The sequence below is a fragment of the Adiantum capillus-veneris genome, chromosome 24, assembly GCF_014529385.1.
Source record: "Adiantum capillus-veneris isolate H3 chromosome 24, ASM1452938v2, whole genome shotgun sequence".
Lineage (NCBI taxonomy): Eukaryota > Viridiplantae > Streptophyta > Polypodiopsida > Polypodiales > Pteridaceae > Adiantum > Adiantum capillus-veneris.
The window spans coordinates 7,092,535-7,102,115 of NC_140954.1; the positions used below are offsets into that span (position 1 = coordinate 7,092,535).

The window sequence follows — 9,581 nt, forward strand, 5'->3', positions numbered from 1 at the left end:
GGTCAAGTAGCCGGGAGTCGGGATGGTGCATGTCAAAAAGAGAGAAGCGAGGAGAGAGAAAAAAAAGTTAGAGAGAGAGAGAGAGAGAGAGAGAGAGAGAGAGAGAGAGAGAGAGAGAGAGAGAGAGAGAGAGAGAGAGAGAGAGAGAGAGAGAGAGAGAATAAGTTAAAGGTGGAGAGAGAGAGAGAGAGAGAGAGAGAGAGAGTGGATAAGTTAAAGGTGGAGAGCGAGAGAATGAGTTAAGAGGGAGAGAGAGAGAATGAGAGAGAGAGAGAGAGAGTGTGTGTGTGTGTGTGATGGGTGGTGTTCACCCGGAGAGAAGAAGAAGAAGAGAATTTTATTGTCGGAAACTATGTAAAGAGGTGGCTCTCCTTTGTAAGGCTTTAGTAGACTCACATGGAAAGCATTGTGTATGAGCCAATGGCTGGGCAATTTGAGTTGATAGGCCACCTCATTGATTGGCCTAAGAATATGGAAGGGACCATAGTACCTTTTTGCTAACTTAGCATAGTACTTTTGGTGTCCCGTAGGATTCTTGCCCGTTGTGTGCCTTAATCGAGTCTTGGGAAATTTTAGTAAGACCCAATCATTTTCTTTAAAGGCTTGGGCTCTTCTGTGCTTGTCTCAGCAGCAACCTTTTGCCTTTGCTGTGAGATAGAGATAGCATCTTTAATCTTTTGGAAAGATTCTTGTAGGTCTCGGCTATACTCATCTGCAACGAAGATCTTCCTGTGTACCTTAAGTAGCAGGGGAATTTTTTATCTTCCCTCAATTACCTCAAAATGTGCTTTTCCCGTGGAAGTATGTATAGTGTTATTGTAGGCATACTCCACTGAGGGTAAGTACTTCTCCCATTGGGATCTTTGATCTACTTCTGTTACATAGGCTTTTAGTAGATCGAGAATTTTTAGGTTAGCTATTTCACTTTGGCCATCTGTTTGCGGGTGATAGGCCGAAGAGAAATTTAGCCTTGTTCCTAAATTCTCAAAGAGATCCTTCTAGAAATTACTGGTCATTCTAGGATCTCTATCCGACAGTATAGACATTGGCAAGCCATGGTACTTGAAGATTTGTTAAATGAAGAGGGTTGCCATTTGATGGGCTTTGATAGTCTCTTTGAAAGGTATAAAATGAGCTTGTTTACTGAAATCGCTCATTGGAAACCTTGTTTCCCGCGGGCTTAGAATTTCTCTTAGCCCCTATTTGGAAATTGATTCGAGAAGCCATCATAGTATGGTGTATAACTGCCGATATGGTGCGTGGCCTTTGGGAGTTGACATACTCCATTTCTTCAATTAAGCCCGCACAAAATTGTTACTTTTGCTCTCCAAAATCTAATGTTTTGCAGACAGTGGCTTTGAATTGTAAGTCCCAAAACTTGTCTACATATTTGTGAATGGATTTGTAGGGAGAAAGCTTCAAGCTTCGCCATTCGGTGAGTACTTTGTCTTTAGCATCGGTGGCCAAAAACTGTCTCATAATGGACGCTCTTAAAGCTTTCCATGTTCATGGAGCTTCACCATTGGCCCGTAGGCTAGATCACCATTGCCTGGCATACTTTTGAAAGTGCATAGCTACATGGTGTAGCTTAGAGGACTCCATGAAGCCCTCATCTCCAAACCCCGCATCAAACTGTTGGATAAAGGCCAATACTTTGTCCGTAGCACCAAAGGTGTCATCGTAGGTAAGGAAAGAGATGCTCTTCCCTCCCTCTTTGAACTTCTTGAGCTTGGATGACCTCTTCCATGCGGCATAGGATTTCCTATGGCCTCTTCTTTTTGATGGTTCAAAAGTTGCACCATCACTTTCTTTAGAAGATGAAGAATTTGAGGAATATACAGAAGATGGTGGCCTCTTTCTCGCCTTTTTCTTGCCTTGATCTTCTTTATTTGCACCATCACTTTCATAAGAGGAAGAGGATGAAGAAGATGGAGAAGAGGGTGTCCCTCTTTGAATTATGATGTGGAGAAGTGTGTGATGGTCTTCTCCATTTTGGAGTTGATGGAGAGCGTTTAGCCCACCGTCTTTGTGGAGCCATCTCCGCCGAGGTGTAGGAGACTCACTTCTTTGTCCTTCCTTTGATGTAGGCTCTTGAATTCTCGTTTGGGAAGGAGATGCATCATCAAGAAGGAAATTTTTGAGCCCTTCGTATGGATCCTCTTCTTCTTCCCGAATCGAAGAGAGACCTCTTTTGGAAGTCTCACAAGGAGGCTTCCTAGGTACTCTCTTGTCGTGGTGGGGAGCTTTTAGAATCCCATGAGCATGAAGTTGCCGTTGCACTTCACTTTGGAGGGATGGATTGCCCAATCCTAGAAACAAGGTAGTTAACGAGCAGAGGGGCATCATTAGTAGCTTGTTCATTAGCAAAATCAAAGTTATCAACATTAATTTCACTCTCTTTACTATTGTCAGCCATTCTAAGAACTTTTAGATGTAAACTTTTTAGGTGTACTTTGGCACTTCAAGCCCTAGTTGCTACTTTCTTTACCCCTTTAGAAAAAGCACTCAAGCTACTATACCCGTGGCTCAAATACCATTAATTGCAAGGAATAAAAGAGAGGGTCATTCAACACCAAAACAACACCGGCTTCTGTCAAGCTTCTAATAGCTCAATAGTGGTTAAGCCGTAGGCAAGCCCCGTAGGACTCCACTATTAAGACCATAGCTCTCGACGGTGATGCCCCATTATCTGCATGAAGGCAGGCGCACTGCAAGGCTGAAAAATCCCCATTCTACTTACGCACATGCAATTAATAGTACCGACTATTTATAGCTAGCTTGAGGACCTCCCTTCTTGAGCAAGAAAAGAGAAACCTTATGCTTTGATACCAATGTAACATTTAATGGCCTAGTAACTTGTATGTAGCGGAAAATAGCATGAACATAGTGAGCATTTCATTAGAATAGATTCCTAATGAGAATAACAAGAGTGCTTGGATGGAGGGAGCAACAAAAAGTATAACACCTATTTGAATAGCATGAACAATACTTCAAAAGAGAGAGAAATTAAGATATTGACAACAGTTGAGGATTGGATTTACGTGGAGCCGGTCCACCCTCCAAAAGGATTTGTATTATGGTTTCTCGATCAAGAGAGACATTTTACAATACAATTCTTTGTGCTCCTTCAATACTAGCTAGTGCAATGAAGATGGAAAAACTTCAAGCACTAAGCAAAACACTTATTAAACACAACATCAATTCCCTCACGGTCTCAGACCCAAGACCTCACGCACCTTCAAAGATGGTGAGAGCTAGCGGGGTATGAGAGTAGATTGAGAGGAAGAAGGGGTAGTCTTACAAGAAAGATGTACATCTCCTCACATAATCACTCATATTAGCATAGCTTAGCTTAGTAATTAGCATGGTAGAGGAGATGAGCATGCATTGAAGCTTGGCTCTTGGTTGGATTTGCATCACAAAGCCAAGAGTTGTTGGTGTAGGCCTCCCTTCTCACAAGCTTGGAGTAGGTGATAAGCTTTCCATTAAAGCTTGAGAAGGGGAGAGAGAGAGTCTTCTTGCTTAACACATGAGTTTGTGTGGGTGTGTGTGGATAATTCCTTTAGAAAATCAGCCCCCTCTCTCTCTCTCTTGGTCGACTCCTCTTGCTATTTGCTCATGCTGCAACCCTATTTGCCCTTTCCAGGCTTAGCCAATGAGTATTAAGAAGCATAAGTGATAGCCTTCTGACATGTGTCCCCCTTTCCCCTTTTGTGAGAGATTTAGGTAATTAATAAATGCAACTAAACTCTCACTGGACCTCTTTGCCTCCCGGCCAATAGGAATTAGGCAAGCCACTTGGGCTGTTGAATGCTCATTGGACCCCTTGGGAGACTGTCCAATAGTCTTCTAGAGAGCTTAATTCTTATTGGTTCTTTTATTAAGTGTTTTAAAATTAATTAAACTATATTTACTCTAGCCTAATTCTCATTGGTCCACCTCCATGGCCATCCAATAGGATTTGAGTACACCTTGTGGGCATCTGGGCTAGGGAGCTGGCACGTGTCCCTCTTTCCCCTTGTGTAAGGAAGCTTGTGAGAGTGTGTGTGTTTCTCTCTCAACCCCTACTTCTAGGCCTTGCCCCTTCCTACGTAGGACTTGTGAATACTTTTTGGGACACACACAAAGCATCCAATTTCCCTAGTGTTTGACCTTTGGACACAACCTTTGAATTTTGGAACCTTAGCATTTTGGAAGTCTTAATGGGCTGAACCTTAGGGTCTTTTAAGCCCATTGTTTCACATTGCTCTTTTGTAGATGCCCCCCCCCCCCCCCCCCCCCCCCCTTTGGATCCCTATTTTTCCTCCTTTGGATCCCTACTATGGCCGGTCTGCCAGCTTAACCAATATTCTAGCTTTTTTTCCCCTGGTACTTCCCCATATTAAATGATCAATTTAACATGATAAAATCATTTAGGAGAATTATATATTAGTTATTATGATAGTACCACTGTCTTTATGCTTGTTTTAAATCATACAAGCTCTTTCTCAATCTGCATACCATTTTCTCCTTACCCTTTTCTTCATACCCCTTTGGTTGAACCATCTAAATCTCCTCCTCCAAATCTCCATGAGGAAACATTGTGTTTACATCAATTTTCTCAATATAACAAGTCTAATGGAATTCATTTTTACAACGGGAAAAAATATTTCATTAAAATCAAAACCTTTCTTTTGAGTAAACCCCTTTACCACAAGCATATACTTGAGTCTCTTTTTCCCACCTTCTTTCTCTTTCAATTTGTATACCCACTTATTTTATAGTACCCGTTTACCTTTAGGACATCAACCACATCCCAGGTTTGATTTCAATACAATGAGTCCATCTGTGCTTGCATACTCTTTGTCCACTCCTCTTTGGTTCATGTTGCATGGCTTCTTCATATGATTCTGGCTCTCCAGAATCTGTGATCAAGAGATGGTTGAAGGAATGAATGCATCTGTCTGGAGGTCTACTAACTCCTATAGATCTTTGGAGTATAGGTTTAGGTTTCTCATCCTGTTGGCGTTGTTATAAATTATCGCCACTTGCACTCTTTGAGTCTTCATTGTCCTCAAGCTCCATATACTCATCACCTCCATTCTTTGTTTGCTTTCTTTTCAAGAAATCTTTGTACATATTATGTTCATTGAAAATAAAATTTAAAGTCCTCAAAATTTTACCATCTTTAGGATCCCATAGGTGATACCCAAACTTCGCTTCTCCATAGTCAATGAAAAAACTTTTCTTGGAATTTGCATTTAGCTTAGATCTTAAAATTCTCTCTATGTGCATGAAGGCCTCACACCCAAATACTTTGAGAAATGGATAGTTCACCTTTTTACCTGTCCACTACTCTTCTAAAATTCCTCCATCCAATGTTGTTGAGGGTGACCGATTTATCAAGTAGATGGATGTACTTACTACTTATGTCCATAGTTCAAGCGACAAACTTGAAAGGCTACATGTAGCCTCATGCTGCTTGCTTGCTCCATGATTATCATGTTCATCCTTTCTGAAACTCCATTTTGTTGAGGTGTCTTTGGTGTTTTTTTCTACCTTCAAATACCATTGCTAGCGCAAAAGCTTTCAAATGCTTGGCTACAATACTCTCCTCCATTATCGGATCTAAAGCATTTTAGCTTCGTACTTGCTTCATTTTTCACAAAGTCTTTTCACCTTTGAAATATAGAAAAGACATCAAATTTCTTTTTCATAGGATAATTCCATGTCTTTCTAGTCGCATAATCTATAAATTTCACAAAACACAATGAGCCACCAAGAGATGGTGTACTAGCAAGACCCCATACATCACAATGAAACAATTCAAGCTTTTTGCTTTTCCTTTCATTTCCTACTTTAAGAAATTTTACCTTTCTTTGTTTACCAAAAACACAATCCTCACATAGCTTCCAAACCTTCAAGGAAAGTGAGAGCCATCAACATCTAACATGCTTAAAAAGATCTAAGAGCTACATAATCAAGAAACTTCATCACCAAGCTCATAGACACAATGCACAACTTTAAAAATAAGCCTAGAGATAGGTCTACAACAAGTATTACTAACACACAGCCATGGATATAAACAAAGTTTTGAAAATCCCTATAGCAATACCATCAACAAGAATTGCAATTGTGCTAAGAGCTAGCATTTGATACATATCTCTACTTGAATTAATGGAAGGTTATATATGATCTCACACAAAAGTTGGAGCATATTTGGATAACTGTACGTCAAACAAAGATTGGCACTATTGGGATGATTGATAGGTGAAGGTATTTACATGGCCAAATTATTCCCATGGCACCCTTGTGAGAAAAGCCAGACTTGATAGAATGTATGTGCCCCACTCCATATTGGAAACTTTCAACAAGCAGATTAAAGCCTCTTTTTTGATAGCCACATATATTTCACATCACTATCCTTTGCTTGATCTACACTGTCACTGACAAATCCTCCAAAATAATGAAAAATTGGTTTCATATTGATGCCTCCTTACTCTCTCTCTCTTGGTGCAAGAAAAAGTGAAGAAGACTGGAAGTGGGCCTTCTCTCCCAAACTCCCCAAGCTAAGGCTTGGTCTTGGAAGTCAAAGATACGTAGTCCTACGTATCCCACTTTAGAAAATAGGTTGCAGTCCCTAAGAAATAGGGGAGAGAATTATGTACACCCTCATGGCATCCTTATAGGCTAAGTCCTTCCCACTGAAGTCTCCATGAAGAGATTATTATGGAGCTACACCATGTCATGTGATCTGCTAAGAAGTCTTTGATTTGTTGAATTTTTCAACCCCATTATTATAGGTGACCTAGGTCGAAAGTCATACATATGCATAAAGTCATACATATGCATAAATCATCAAAAATTTGTAGTCCCATGCAAAGTCCATATTTTTGTAACACGACCACTAACAAGACTCTCACACCCACTTGTTCTAGCTTCATTTTCTCCCTACCATATTCCTTCCAACCAGAAATGCACTCAATGTCTTGATTGCATCTATGTGCCCTGAATCCCAAAACATTCCTTCTCTGGTTGTGTAAGCTATCCCGCCGTATGCATCACTTAATAATTGTACACACACTTTCTTAAAGTTATTGATGACCTCATTATTAAGAGATTGATTGTGCATTTGAAACTTTGGATCCCACACAAAGCTTGTCATGTAAAGGGGTGTGTAATTGAGGCCAACATTTCTCAACAAAAGAGACCAAAATTTTTTCTTCGTACTACAAAGGACATACTCTCATTCAGCTTATGAATAGTCTCATAAATGTACCAATAGAACCGCAAAAATATAAACACATCTTTATCAACCAAGTGCACTAGATGCACTAAAGGCTTTGTAACAATGCCAATTTTTTTCACATTTCAACAGAACGCTGGAGAGTTCACAAGCTGAAGGCACTTGGTGGTTGATGTGGGCTCATAGCGGGGATAGTTGTCACTCCAAATATCCCATCTTCTGTCTACAATTGTTTCACAAAGGGTTGGCTTAACCTCTTGGAACGTTTCAAGAACATAGTACATAGTTGCAAACCATGTCTCACAAAAGATATGCAGAGTCTTACCAAGCGATTTAGTTCTAAATAGAGCATGAGTAAAAGCATGGTCTTTAATGAGCTTTAGCATCTATTAAAGTGTCTAACTAGCGACACTTTTCCAAAGTCTTTAAGAAGAAAATTCAAAGTGTGGGCAACACACGGAACCCATGTAAGCTAAAGAAACTTGTTTTCAATTGCATGTCATGCACATTTGTAATTAGATACATTGTTTGTGACAGTGGTAGTAATGTTTTTGGGCCCACCAAAGTTTTGAATTGCACACTCATAGATACCTGCTAGAAAATACATGTATCAATTGCTTCAATAAAAATGGATCTCTTGGAAAAATCCGCATCACATTTATCAAGGTTTCTTTTCTGACAATTTGTCCATCCATAAAGACAATTGTATATTTGTAATGTGGTATGTACTCAAGAAAAATGTACTTCATAATGCTCTTTGATGAAGCTTTCACTTTATTTTCATTGGCAGACAACCACAAAATAAGTCTACCTAAGTTACGTTTAAGTGCGAGTATGGCTCTACACAAAAAAGTAGCTACTAATCTAAGTTAAACTAAATCACTTTCAAGTGTGAATTTTTTCTACACATGGCAAGCAATCACTGAGTTGAGGTTTAGAGCGAGCTTCGGAGTAAGCTTCTTTTTAGATATTGCTCAATTGGCCAAATCTGGAAAAAAAGTTATTCCAAAAAGAGTTTTCGGAGCAAGATTTCTCTCTCTCTCTTTTCTCAATTCCCTTTTGTCTCCCCCTATCCCTATTTCTCTCTATCTCCCCACTCCTTCAATATCTCTCTCTCTCTCTCTCTCTCTCTCTCTCTCTCTCTCTCTCTCTCTCTCCCTCTCTCTCTCTCTCTCTCTCTCTCTCTCTCTCAGCTATCACAATTTGTCATGACATTAAGATTGTGGAGACAAGACTAGAATTAGGGAACACCTTTGGCATGCTTAATTATTAACAGACACCGAATGAAAATTATAGGAGGAGCTTTTGTGCATCAAACAACCCAACAACATTATCATTATTAGAGAAGCCCTGGAATCTATAGGGTAGACTGGCATGGAGGGGTCCATACTTCCAAACATTGAAGGGACACATGAGCAAACCATAAAAAACAACATTAAATACTACCTCAAAATCTTGTATGGAGGATTGGTTGTGGGTGTCAGTCAGAAGCTGGGTGCCTAAACAAATTAATTCAATGGGAAAGAGCGACACTCCTCAATTTTTTTATTGGGAATGGTTGAGCATCCCTTTTTGAAATTGGCCCACTCCACTAGCTCTGTCAAAGTTGACTATACAACTCCTCTTCAAAAGGGAAATTCTTTTCATGACCGATGTGGCTTCATCTCACTCATTGGATGGATTTTAAATGGCGTGCTTTATGAGAACTTGACGTAGGTGTTTCGTGAGAGGGTAGACCAGGCTCGTGGGACTGTAGCATACGTGAATAATGTTCATGATTCACCACCTACAATAGGTCCTTCTTGCAAAAGTAGGTTGCTAAAACAAGACCCTGTTCCCACCAGTTGTAAGCATCTTCTTTGCCGCTTGCGACACCACCTGCTTTACCACTGCATGCTAGTTGTCCTCCAAATGGTGCAAATCAATGGCTTGGCTTTAGTCATGCTTATCAACCACAATACCTCCACTGCCTCTGTTGTCTTGTGGGTGGATATGAGCCCGCGACAATTCACATCTTTGTTATGTTGTTCTACTCCCTGCACGTAATTAGTCACCCGTTTGGCCAAATATTGAAGATCAAACATGTAAGAAGCCATGGAAACCTTACCCCCCTTTAGTCCATTAGGACCTGTCGCTCTCTCTCTCTCTCTCTCTCAGAGAGAGAGAGAGAGAGAGAGAGAGAGAGAGAGAGAGAGAGAGAGAGAGAGAGAGAGAGAGAGAGAGAGAGAGAGAGAGAGAGAGAGAGACACAACAGCTAGTGGCAACAACCACAACCAATGAACCACCCACCCATCCTCACCCCCTTTGATGACCAGCTAAGTTCTATTAGGCTCTTTCTCTTGAAAGTTACATTGTT

At 40.4% G+C, this 9,581-nt stretch overlaps 1 pseudogene; it reads right to left on the reverse strand.

Moving 5' to 3' along the window:
• Window positions 1–8,515: 8,515 nt before the first annotated feature.
• On the reverse strand, window positions 8,516–9,363 carry LOC147425888 (phenylalanine ammonia-lyase pseudogene; annotated as a pseudogene).
• Window positions 9,364–9,581: the final 218 nt, after the last annotated feature.